Here is a 14,517-nt window from a genome sequence, read left to right on the forward strand (position 1 = left end):
GTGAAACTTAACGTCCAAATACTGACGGAAGTGAGGCTTTGTAACACGTGTTTGAGTTGTGAGTTGAGTTTTGCAACATTTTCGAATCCATGGGGCGAAATGTAACTGAGGTACGAGTCCAGGGAGGTAAAAATGAGATTTATTCTACTTTTAATTGTATGATGACTAATATACCTTTGCAAAGTCAGAATAATCATACTTTAGATATATATCAGTTAGAGAAATAGCCGTACTAGGTTTGGTCAAATGCAAAATAATCATACTTTTAAGCAAGGATTGACTTACCGCGAAAATCGCTCATAAACCGTCTTATCGGAGAGGACTGGTACCGGTTCGCTAGTTACCATTTTCGTTTCAATTTATCGGCGCTTTCCGGTGGTTTCCGGTGGTTTTCGTTCGTCGCAACCTTTTTTTTTTGTCAACTTTCATTGGTTTTCGGTAGGTTAATTTAGGGGGTTTCTCAAATTTTGGGGTTTTTCATTTTTTTATAATTTTTTTTATTTTAATCCGTGATTTCAAGGGTTTGAGCAGTGAATATGAGTTTATTGGTCCGAATATGAGTTTTTTGATGTTGTAGATAATGATTTGATAATGAGTATGATGATTATGATGTTCTTGAGTGGATGTTTTTGAGATGAATATGACGCTTAATAAGTTTAATGATGATGAATGTTGTTCTTGAGTTAAATATGGAATGATGAATATGATGATTTGTGATGATGAATTGATATCATGTATTCGTTGTATGAACTATGAAGTTTAAAATATGAAAAATATGTTTATTTTTGCATAATATTTGTCTGAATACCCATCGATTTCCTATATTTTTGTCGGTTTTCTCTACGGTAAGTGGTTTCCTATCGGTATCGATTTTTTTTTTGTCTGAATACTCTTCAGTTTTCCCTCTAATAAGCGGTTTACCCCAAAAATCGAAGTTTTAGTACGATAACGGTAACAATAGGACGAACCTTGTTTTTAAGTGTATGATGCCTAATATACCTTTGCAAAGTCAGAATAAAATATTATTTAAATAAACGAAGAACATAATTAATTAAGGAATTGGTTGTCAAAGATTTTGTGAGATTATTATTTGACTAAAAAAAATAAGAAAAGAAAGAGTAATATTCAAGAAACCAAAAGACACTATATTGGCTCAAAATACATTAAAGTATATCTAAAAACAAACAAATAATAAATTGTCAATAATAACTACAAAAGAATTATCTTTTTTTTTTTGCTCGAAAAAAGAATTATCTGTTTATATACAAACAAACACAATAACTTTTAAATATTAATAAGCAATAAAAGCACAACTACTGAAAATGTTTGTTAAATAAAAGGAAGGATACAATAGTAATATGAGCATCAATAAGAACTGCAAATTAGCATATTATGGCTAGTGATTTATTTAAAAATTGAAACTATGACTAGTTCTTAATTGAATTAGTTTAAAGCGGTGTAGAATTTTATTAAAAAAAAGAAGTGCCATAAAAAATTTGAATATATATATATATATATATATAATTATATATATATATAATTATATATAGCTAGACTCTAAATTTAGGAGGGGTTAAAGTGAAAATATTTTTCTAAGAAGGGTTAATTTGTAGAGTTTTATGGTAACATAAGAGAAAAAAATAAGTTTAGATAAAAAATGTATTTTTTTTTTGTATGGAGGGCTTAAGCCTCTGTTGGCATCAAGTTTCGTTCCTCGCTCTCTCTCTCTCTCTCTCTATACAAATATGTATGCGTATATATCTATATGTATATGTATGTATATGTGTGTATATATATATGTATATGTGTGTATATATGTATGTATATGCAGGCACGAAGCCACGTTGCAATGAGGGGGGGCTATAGCCCCCCCTGAAAAAAAAAATTTTGCACTTTTTACCCACTTTTTATTTTATTTTTACAATTTTTTACCCTCAAAATTTACAAATTAGCCCCCCCTGAATTTTTTTTTACAAATTAGCCCCCCCTAAAGTAAAATGCTGGCTTCGTCCCTGTGTATATGTATAATGTATGTATAATGTATGTATAATGTATGTAGATGTATGTATATGTATGTATAATGTATGTATATGTATGTATATGTATGTATATGTATGTATTACTTTATGCCACTGCCACCATCTCCATTTACTCTATTTTCCCTCTCTGTAATAACTTTCCCGAGATTTAAGATAGTTTTTCAAAAGTGACCTCTTTTAAAAAATCTGTAAATAGTATCCCAAACAAAAAAAATAAAAGGTATGGTTCAAATAAGTTTGGACAGTAACTATTTTTTAGAATGATTGCATCGTTGAAAATCACATGGCTAGCAGTTCAACTTTAGCGTCTACCATAAAAATTCTCCAAATTTTTGGATAAATGTATTTAGGATGTTATACTTAAATCGCCATTAATTTAATGTATATATACACACTGTTAACACACACACACGCGCGGCCCACACGCGCGCGCGCACACACACACACATATATATATATATATATATATATATATATATATATGTATGTATAACTTGATATTAAAAAAATTGGGAATTACATAGTGTTCTCGCCAAATAATCATCGTACACAACTAATTAAAAATATGAAAAAAAGAAAATATGAAGAAACCGAAAGAACAAATTACAATTAATACGCAAATATAATTGAAACGCAAGTGGTGAGATAATCTGGATAAAGTACGAAAACATGAACAACATTGAATAAAAAAGTTGAAAATGATGACGAAATAAAATTTAAATTGAATTACTTACATAAAACTAGCATAAGAACGAGAGTTAGAAACATTAGAGCATTAGTTAATATTCATGACCCTCAATTTTTAATGTTAATTTATTAAACTTCAACTTATGTGAATTAAATAAGGACTTTAAATAATATAACGATTTGCGAATGTAACTACCAAGCAGTGATATTAATCACATTTTATTTATACTTACTTAGAAACCAACAAACATGATATGTAACCTGATTGGTAATTCAATGATTAATTTATTTGAAAAATTAAAGAAAAAAAATTATTATTCATGGCCTATGAATTTTATTCAAATAACAACCATACCTTAAGTAACGACAACTAATAAAAACATGTTAACTTCAATTAAATGCTACGCATTTGTGGGTTTAAGGTATCAAGTTAACGATTTCCTAACCTACATTTGAGTAGTTAATTTTTTTTTTTTTTTTTTTTTTTTCAAGTAGTTATCTTAAAATGTGACATATTCAATATGGTTTTATGATGACATCTTAAATACCAGCTTCAACATACTTTTTTTATTTATTTATTTTATTTATTTATCAAGGAATGGTTTGTTTAATTAATCATGGAACAGTATATGATAAGAAGCCAAATTGATACCACGATAACAAATAAATAAATAATATATAAAGAATTTATTGATGAAAGATATGACACAAATATTTGGAGAATGATTTTTTTTAATAATTCAATTTTACATCTTACATATGTATCATATCGTCAATTACATATTTAATCATAAGATATAATATTCAAACGTCAATATTGTATTTTCTAGGGATTGAACCCTCGCCTTCTCGCAAAGGTCTTCTCACAAGTAGGAGGTCCCGCCAAGATTTCAAATTAATTATATATTAAGCTTTGATATTATAAATTCTTTAGAAAATGGTCAATCATTTAAGTAAATTCCATCTTTAATCATCAACATTAGTTTTCTCTTGCACACAAATCTTTAATATTATAATGTATGTATGTAAGTATGTATATATACATACATAAGTTTTGAACCCCAGCGTACTCTTTTTTTTTTTTTTTTTTTTTTTTGCTGTTGATGGAAACCGTATATCTCTGCATCATCCATTTTATTCAAGAGAAGCCAAAAACAAAAAGAAAGATATTATCACACAGACCTAACCTTTAGGATATTGGATTAACTTAGAAATTAAAAAAAAAACTCATTAAACAACACATCATACATCGAGTCGAGAACTACACTAATTATCAACGTACAATCAGCGCACATCAATTATTATTGAGAGAGAGAGAGAGAGAGAGAGAGAGAGAGAGAGAGAGAGAGAGAGAGAGAGAGAGAGAGAGAGAGAGAGAGAGAGAGAGAGAGTTACAACAACATGTTTATTTGACAAAAAGTCACGTAGGGTAGTCATTTTATTTGAAATCTACCTCTTAATGTTCTCGTACATTCATGACATTATTGTTATTATTATTATTCCACACCCCATGATAATCATGACCAAGACCATGGTCCATCAAACCTGGGCTGAGCTTGAACATGAGAACGCAAAACTCCATCTGACTCAGCGCTCCGTCTCCGTCAAGGTCTCCTTCCATGAGCATGCAAACAAGGTCGTCGTCTCGTAAATCATGGAGCCCTAAAAGCACGCTGTTCCTCTTCAGGCTCTCGAACGTTATAACGCCCTTTTCGGCGTCCATTAGCAGCCGAAACCCGTGGCAGAGCTCCCATATGAAGCCCTCATTTCCCATCCTCGCCACCATCGACGGAAAATAGTCCTCGAAATCCAGCAAGTAGCTTAGAATGTTGTCATCCATTAGTGCCTTCATTTTCTCACCTTGTGGTCAATAATAATGACCTAATTTGAAGATAGTTGCTTTGAGTAGTTTTGTGAGCTTCTCTCTATCTTTTATTATTTTCTCATCTCACAATAGATTAGAGTGATTTCAAATTTTTTTCCCTTCTGAGAGAAGTTTCTTTCCAGGACATTTGCATGGGGTTTATTAAGCTTGCTCATTTATATAGGGAGTCAGTCTCTTGAGCTGTATTTGGAACCAGAGTTTACATGATTACCCCGCTGATAGGATAATTCGTTTGGTTGTATGACGAGTGCTCTAACTAAACAGCCATTCAAAACTATTAAAATTATGAAAGAGAGAAAATTGAACATAAAATTCGAAAAATATCCAACACTTAATAATATTTGAAGTACCAAAAGGAAAAAAATAATATTTACCGCTATATATTTAATAAAATTTATATACGCTATAAAATATTTGATCTACTATCAAATGTTGATTTTTTTTACATACAAACTTAATTTCATGGGTTGTTAATCGAAATTATTTAAACTAATAAATTTACGAAATAGCTAAAATCTTACGAAATAGCTAAAGTTTAAACAAATTTGCAAGTATCACGTGTTGAATAATTTTGTTGACCTTGTATATTCTATTTTTACGAGGTAAATATCTTTTATATATATATACACACACACACACACACACATACACACACGAGTCAATATATTTAAAGGCGCTAATTTCATAGAAACTTAGAATTTTGATTGTTTTATAAACGAATGGGTATTGAACGGCTATTTTGAATAATTTTGCTACCATCCCATTAAGAATGACTATTTTGTCCAATTTTTATGTATAATTTTTTTTACTTTTAGTTATACGATACACTGTAACAATATAAAACAGATATACAGACTTGCTTTAACAAATAAAAATTGATTACTCAAGTATTTTTGGAGCTAGATTATAATTTGATTAATTTCTTGAACATAAATCAACCAGATATTTAAATCGATGAATTTGTATTGAGAATTCTATGTTATGAAATTACGGACAAAGCAATATTTTAAGGGTCCATTAAAAAAATAGCAAACTTAAATGTTTGACATTGCTATATAGTCAACGTTTGGTAAATCTTAGGTAAATAGCTATATTCATGTATTTACATACGTAAATCTTAGATAAATAACCACCTCTATACATTAGACCACGTCATTATTTACGGTTATTTACTTAAGATTTATTAAACGTTGGCTATTTAACGATGTCAAACGTTTACATACTATTTTTCCCAACTAATTATTTCAGGGACCAACAAATATTATTTTGTTTTTAAATTTATTCGTTGAGTTCGGGGCCCCATCGATATGTCTTCATGATTTTAGCTGTCGCTTTGTGAATTATTAGTTAGGTTTGGGGAAAATAAAGTTTGAAGGTAAAATATAGGTTTTAATCTTAAAACACAAATTATTTGTCCGAAGCATATTAAGAGGATGCCCAATTTTCTATTTTCCCATTTAAACTTATACGGAAAGCAAAGTAGTACGTCATCATCAATTCCCAACGTGTATCATAATTAAATTAAAAACGTAAACGAGTATCTTTACCTTGATTGATTAGTTTGCATCAGCTGCTCTCGTTAACAGCCAATCTTCTACTACTAGTCTTCGCTTAGTCTTCATTATTGTTATATGACATTTTTAATATAACACCGAATAACATTGAAGCTGAGACGACTAAAAAAAATGAGACGAATACAATTAGAGAAACAAGTAGGACTATAAAGTAAAGGTCTAAAATTCACCGAACAAAACTGAAGATAAGATAAGTTAGTGAACTCCAAAATTAGTCGAATACTCAATTTATGGGTTGAAGGTCACGTCCCACCACATATATAGCATATGCCACAAGACAAGGGAGTTACAAATCAACAGGCTCGAATTACAAAGCGGTTAGACACGATATATTCCAGACATCGTACAAAACTCGTGGGTTTGATCAACCCATGTTCTCCATATTCGGTGAATATAAAAGGCAAATTGCAAGGAATAAGACGGTTAGACACTTTCATGCACACACACCTGCACACAACATACTTTCCCATTTCATTAAATTTACTCATTATATTGATGGTTCGTCTTATATAAGAAAAATTCAGCCTAATTAATTAATCTTTGGTAATTTAATCTTGTCTTCGTTGAGATAATTGACCCCTTACCTTAATAATCTGGTTATCATGTATAAGATTTGTAGACGTGTTGTTCCATCTTATTCTTAATTAAATGAGTTATCAACTATGAATTGATAAAAACCGTTCAATTGTCAGTCCTCTTTTTCCACTTATAATACTCTTGATGAAGGGTCTTAGATGAAGATAAAGCTTTCATATGAAAAGAAAAAAGATGTCGAATAAAGAGACTCCAGAACTTCATATGGACAATAATTAATGTGGACCAATGCGTATGTATTTTGTATTTAACTTCATTAAGACCATTCAGGGATTGATTCTTGAGAAATCAAAGCTTTCATATGATGCCTTTCTTTCCCATGACAACGAGGAAAATAAGAAATTTCACTTTGAATTCCATTCTTTTTTAACTGTGTATTAGATTGATGAGCACTCTAGCCAATTAGCCACTTTGAAACATTGTAATTGTTATATAATCAATGTTTCATTGTCTTGTGATAAATAGCCATTTAGCTTATGTGACACCTAGTAATCAAAGAAAAATTCCCATCTTAATCGTGAGAGTGATATATTTAGTAACTACTATTTTAAACAATTTTAAATTACAAAATATAAAATTAAATCGTTGATATAATCAATACTAATACGTGGAATTAAAAAAAAAACTAATTGTCAAGATTGTTAGCATTATTTAGTCGCTGATTTCTTTCCAAACTAATACGAAGTAATTACTCACAATTATTTAGTCTGTTGCATACTTATTTTTGAAAAATATTTTGAGCAGTAATTAAAAACACTTTTCTATGTTGAAGATTTTTGCAGCAGTATAAAAAATGCGCATGTCTATTTCCAAATATTTCCAATCATTTTCAAAATATTTTTGCAACACTATAAAAAATGCATACGTCTATTTCCAAATATTTTCAAAATATTTCCAGTTATTTCCAATGATTTCCAAATTACATAAGCTACCATGTCAAACCAAATCCAGAATTCATTTCGAAAAGAAGAAAAAAAAAATGAACACATACTTAAGAAGAAGAAAAACATGAAACAAATCCTAACTTTTATTTTTACTTTTTTTTTTTTTTATTTTATCTTAGAGATCTGTGGCAGAAATCAATGATGAAAGATTTCCAGTAAACAAAATATGAAGTAACACTAAAAAAAAACACAATTGTACATACTTGAGAGAAAAAAAAAAAACAAAGAAAAATAAACCAAACCATAACTTTTTTTCCTCATAGATCTATGTCAGCAAACAATGTTGGAGACTTCATCAACGAACAAAAGGCGGCGACAACGAACTCGATTCCCTCGCCAAAAGACAGCGGCGACGAAAACTAAAAAACAGAACTGCACGCCTATGTCGTCGCTCTCCGGGATGGTGTCCGCCCTCAAATTACTGCACATTTTGGCTATTTCACTAAATTAAGACAAACTTTAACTATTTTGTAAATTCATTACTTTAAATTGACTGTTTAACTACATCACCCATATGGAAATACTTAAGTCCTGTGTAACTTTATTGTTTATATATTTCTAAATTGGTTCCGTAAATTGTTACTTATGTTTCTTAGTAACAATAATAGTAACAAAATCCATCTGGATCTCTATAACGTCCATTTTTTGGAATTGAAATGCATTTTGACAATCGTTATTGTGTTCTTCTCGATATAAAATTTTAAGAGTTAATGCGTGAATGGTAAAGAACAACTAATAAATAATTTTATTTATTTATTTAAAAGAGCCATAGTAATTATAAAATTAAAGGAATTATTGATGCTTAGGCAAATCATATGTACGTTAAAAACGACTTCTCGCTTCTTCTAATTTATTCGTGCCTAGGCAAATTATATGCACATTAAATACGCAAATCCTGAGCAAGATCCTGCGTACCTACCTTCAAATCAATAAACAGTTGGACACGAGTTCCCAAAAAGAATAAAAGGCAATGCGTACCGTAAATTATTTCAAAATACCGAGTGGCGGTGGTAATTAACTTAGTAAATGGTAACTTTCGAGTCGACAAGCAAATGCGCTACGCAATAATAAAAAACAAAAATAAAAATAAAAACATGCAAATATGGTATGCAGTATGCACCATGTATTTTGTCTTTTAAGATGTATTTTTACTTCAACCATAGTCTTAAAATATTTACTAAACGAATTGTGCGTTTGAGAAGTCTTCTCCCAATTTTTTTGAATCAATGTTTTTATTGTGTTTCATTGTGAATTAATATTAGCAGTGTGTACTTATTGATATTTTTGTAGTATTTTTTATGGCACTTTTATAGTCATGTACAAGGGTCGACATGTACACTACTATAAATATAGGCATCGGATGCGACGTCGCACCCGATGCCCAGAATGTCGCACCCGAAAGTTTTTCAGGTGCGACTTTATGTGCGACATTGTCGCACCCAATAGTCCGTCGTTAAAGGCTTCGGGTGCGACATGTCGCACCTAAAAGTGTTGCATATTAGGTGCGACCTGTCGCACCCGAAGTCGCACCTATTTGACTTCAGAAAATCTCAAAAAACGAGTATTAGGTGCGACATGTCTCAAATATTCTCAGAAAATCTCAAAAATGAGATATCACTATGTATTTTTGCAAATAGATGGAATTGTAAGTACGGATTGGGTTTATATGAGCTGCGAGTATGTTTGACAAATTCATACATATCACACTGAATCAAATTGGTGTCTTTATTGATAAATAGAGAAGGAAACATTCTTTTGATATAAACGAAACTCCGATGTCCTAATCTGAGATGTTTTGGCATGATTTCTTTGTGGGAAGATGGAGATTGGGTCATTTGATAAAGGTGGGGAAAATTGGATGGGTTGGTATTGAGAATGTAGAGTTTGGCACTCAGCTCAACATTACCAATCTCTTTCTCCGAACTCTGGTCCTGAAAAATACATAAACTTTCATCAAGTATAGCTCGACACCGAGAATCCTTGTTAAGATTGTTTACATACAATAAATTGCAGTGTAGTTGAGGAACGAAGAACACTTGATCAAGCTTTAAGGGCTTTGAAATGACCACAGTTCCTAACCCAATTACTTTGGATTTGGATCCATTGGCAATGGTGACTGATATATTCCTATCACACATAGAATATTTGGTGAGCCAATTCCGATTACAAGTCATGTAGTATGAGGCCTCTGAGTTGAGAATCCAATCTGATGGATTTGTTTTTTATCTTACATGGAGAGCTCGAGATAAGTTACCTGTTGACAGAGTATTCCAGATCTTTCTGCTCCATCTAGCTGAGCTTGTTGAATGAGTTGGTGGAGGATTGCGAGCTGGTGATTGTTAAATGGAGAAACACCCGAGGTGGAAGTCGATGCAGCAGAGGTGGTGGATACCAAATTTCTGTTTGAGTTCATATCAATGGTATCACAAATTGACTTCTCGAGTATGACCTGTCGTATGAAATGGTCAAAGTATGGCTTGGCTTTACGCATCTTTTTGTCTACCGTGCTCAAGCTGCTAGGCTTTCATCACAGGTGATGAGAACTGAAGAGTCCACGCTCGGATTTAAGCTCAGATTAGATTAATTTCCTCTTTGCGTCTTCAGGGCAGGTCTACTGGTGGTGTTCGTAGAGGTCGATCTTCTACCTAAGATCCGTGATTGAGCTGAAGTATTGAGTAATACAAATCTCACCGAAGCAAGTTATGGAGAGTGCTCTCAGTCTCATATAGCTCAGGCGCATCTTTTGATTATATTTTACACCAAAAAAATAGTTTAAAAATATACTGTCGAACTGTTCCTCCTCAAATTTGTCATTGGCTATTTGTTTGCTTACAAGCAACGCGCTGTCGTCTTTCAGATATTTGACGTCTTTTGCAAGCTCACTCACAATGTCTTAAATGTCATTCTGAAAGTCTACAAACTTTGACCTTATCTCCTTCGCATAAGTCTCCTATGCCTTCAACTGGACTATCAAGGAATATTATTGTTTGTAAATTAGAACACGCGATATAAAAAAAATATATATATGTATATATATATATATATATATATATATATATATATTGAGTGATCTGTCTAAACATGGGATTTTTGAAAAATCTATCACAAAATTTCGTTGTACATTTTAGGAGCACTAAACATTCACCTCTGCTTGCGATGCTAACGCTTAAGATGGTGCCTCACCGGTTATATCTCTTTTAAAGCTCTTACCTCTGGGCTTTTAGAAAGGACATGTGCGGCTTCCTTCGTCACTAGTTGCTCGCCTTTGTTTGTAGACCTTGCATCGGGATGTCTGATTCAAAGTAAATCAAGTTGAATAAGGACATGTAAATATATTTTTGTTTCGTATTAATCGTTATTATAAAATTTATATGTTACCTCTTGGAATCGGATTTCCACCGAGGTATCAATAGTTCGTTGCTGGAGAGACTTTAACGCAAATATTTAGCTTTGGCATAGTTGGCAAACACTTGTATTCACACACCTAAATTTGCTCCAAGAAGGGAATGAGATAAATCTTTTTTCTCTCATTCAATTTTTTCTTCTCAATGGAAGCCTTCAGCTTCTTCACCAACTTTGGCAAATGAAAAATTTCAGGACCTCATCCCTCAAGAATGGTTGTTTAATTTTCCCCAGTAACTGGATCTTGTTTTCAAGGACGTCGGCCATGAAGATCATGTACAAACAATAAAGTTTCAAATACTACCGTCCTTTGAAAGGTCCATTCCTTGCTCTCCACGAGAAAGAAGGAAATAAATACCTCTCTTTTGTACAGTTCGCCAGTTAATATGGTTATGTACTAGCTATCATTTGCGACATTCTCATTCCTTGCTCTCCACGAGAAAGAAGGCATGTACCTCCATGAATGTAAGATTTGCAATCTCTTGGAAATGATGTTTTATGGAGGATTGGGCGTTTCCAGTGATTTGGAATAGGACGGTGTCCTGAAGTGGTCTAACGACCTCATTTCCTCAAAATTAGGGGGTTTATTATTGATGAAGGTCTAACAATCTTTGGCTGGTCAGCAAACTAACCAAAATAGTTATGAGAAAACAAGGTCTTAATCTTAAGAAAAAATCTATGTAAATAGCAAATCGCCAAATCTATCAAAATTTCTGCAGAAATTGAAGTGTCCACACTTTATATCTTCATTAGAGATATGTACATATGAAACAGTGAGTCACAGTGACAAAATGCAATCGTATACATAAATATCAATATTGTGTCACTGAACTGCTACAAAACTGTCACGAAACACGTTTTTTTTTCTTTTTTCAGATTTGTCATAAAATTGTATATTTTGTGACAACTCTATCACAAAAATCTGCGTTTTGTGATAGTTCTATCATGAAACATAGAATTGTTTGACATTTCTGTCACAAAAACATGAATTTTTTTGACACTTGTGTCATGATACAAATAAATTTTGTGACATTAATGTTATAAAACACTGTACTTTGTGACATAATTGTCATGAAATCATGTGTTTCGTGCAACATCAACGTAACTAAAAATCCACCTTGATCTGAAAATTCTATTAAAAAACCTAACTTGACAATTAACATAACTAATGTGTTTCATCAACATTTCCTAAACATCAAAATTCATAGCAAGTTCTCAAATTACCGTAGCCTAACTAAACATAAAGCACACATGTATAGCAAGTAAAACAAATTAACACCTAATATCAACAAAAAATAGTTTGAGAGATACCTCTATGGCAATGATAGAGGACATATTATCAACCAGTGTCATTTCAATGGGTTTAAAGTTTTAGACAACATGTATGATCATGAATTTGTTAAAGGACCGGGTGGAAGCATACTCAGACGGTAATGCTTAAATTTTACCACAATGGGGATTTTGACACTGTCAGTATTTTTGACATCAAAGTCGCATATCTAGGGCTTCGTTGAACTGTGGCCACCATAATTTTGGCCGGTGTTGTCGATTTTTGGGTGTTCGGCTTCATCATTTAAGGGGCTTGAATGTTTGGCCGTGTTTCGTGAATGTCGAAGAGGGGAACAGAAAAGGACGAGGTCATAGTCAAAGAAGAAAACTTCATGATGACAAAGAAGAGAATAGGCAAATAAACGGCATTTTCACATGCGATTTTGGTTTTTCTGGTTTTTTGAATTTGGTTTTAAAATAAAAAATCAAAATGAAGGGTGTTATGGTCTCCGTACACCTCATCAAGTAATAGAAACATCAAATTTGTGGAAGTACCGATACCGTTAGTGTGCCTTCAAAAGCTTAATGGTACCAGTTGCTTCCGATAAGCTTTCAACCGGATACCGAGCTTATCGGAAGCGGAATTTCCGATAATCTTATTGGAAATTCAACTTCCGATAACTTACGATTTATAAAAAAAAAATATTTTTCGTTTAAATTCTTTATATTATATACACACACACACACACATATATATATATATATATATATATATATATATATATAATATATTTACAGACTTCGCCACGACGAAGTACGAAAAATGACGATTTCTGAAATCCAGCGGCCCAGGAAAAAAAAACTCCAAAAAAGCGGAAATAACCGGAAGGAATGCTTTCCGGTTATTCTCGTTGCTTCCGAGCTTCCCTCGGAACTAGACAGTAACAGAGGCTCAACTATCAGAACGGTACTTCCAGTAGCTTAATTCCAGTATCGGAACTGGAAGTTCTGATCTCTTTCGGTTCTGATGCCTAGATTTACTCGTATTTAGATAACTTTTAAACTACAAGGTACAATAAACTTATTCATGCAAGTCAAAAAAATCTATCCACGATGAGTAATTAGAATCTTTCGAGTAGGTGGGTGAAATAATAATGAGCTAAAATTTAATATAAATAAATATTTACTTATAAGGCTATTATTCCAATAACCGTGATCAATTATGCGTGTTTTTAGTCCGAGTTCGTCAATTTATTTCTCATCTCCAACGAGTTTCTTGGTTCAAAATTTCCTGCTATAATGCTTTCCTATTTCCATTGAAGGGACAAGAAAATTGAGTACTAGTACTACAAGTACGGGGATTGAAATATTAAATATTTTTAAATGGAACTAGAACAGCGTATCACTACTACAAATTTGGTTTTCTGATGCGCATGATTATCAGGTGCGACTAGTCGCACCTAAAAGTCGCATCTAAATGACTTTCGGGTGCGACTAGTCGCACCAGATTGACAACCCGAAGTGTTAAAAATTTCGCTAAAATTGTTGTTTGCTTTTGAGTATCAGGTGCGACTAGTCGCACCTGAAAGTCATAAAAACTATCAGGTGCGACTTTGTCGCACCTGATAGTTTCAAAATTCTAAGCGGGCCAATTCTCCCCCTCATTATTTCATTCAGGATTGACGCGGCATTCTGGATTAATTTTTTTTAAAGATATTATCAGGTGCGACGAGTCGCACCTGATACATTATCGGGTGCGACTAGTCGCACCTGATATATCTTTCGGGTGCGACAATGTCGCACCTGAAAGTTAGGTTTTTCTATAAAACAAAATCGTCTGCACTTCGTCTTCCTCATTTCAACAGCCGATTTTTGAAAAAAAAACCACTCTCTCTCGAAAAAAAAAACCTTCTCTCTATCTGCCAACTCCGCCGCGCTCCGCCGCACTCAGCCGATTTCAAAAAAAAAAAACCCTCTCTCCAGCCAGCTCTGCAACTCTGCCGCGCCACCCTCCGCCGTGCTCCGCCGCTTCTCTCTCTCTCTTCTCCTTCTTGGTTGCACTCGGCCAGCAGCTCCTCCACCAAGCCGCGCGCGCCACCTACGCCGCACTCCGCCGCGGTAGC

At 32.9% G+C, this 14,517-nt stretch overlaps 1 pseudogene; it reads right to left on the reverse strand.

Moving 5' to 3' along the window:
• Window positions 1-3,933: 3,933 nt before the first annotated feature.
• LOC149398350 (calcium-binding protein PBP1 pseudogene) lies at window positions 3,934-4,742 on the reverse strand (annotated as a pseudogene).
• Window positions 4,743-14,517: the final 9,775 nt, after the last annotated feature.

This window comes from Urtica dioica, chromosome 5, assembly GCF_054948205.1.
Source record: "Urtica dioica subsp. dioica isolate 48M chromosome 5, U.dioica_male_clone48M_v1_H2, whole genome shotgun sequence".
Taxonomy (NCBI): Eukaryota; Viridiplantae; Streptophyta; class Magnoliopsida; order Rosales; family Urticaceae; genus Urtica; species Urtica dioica.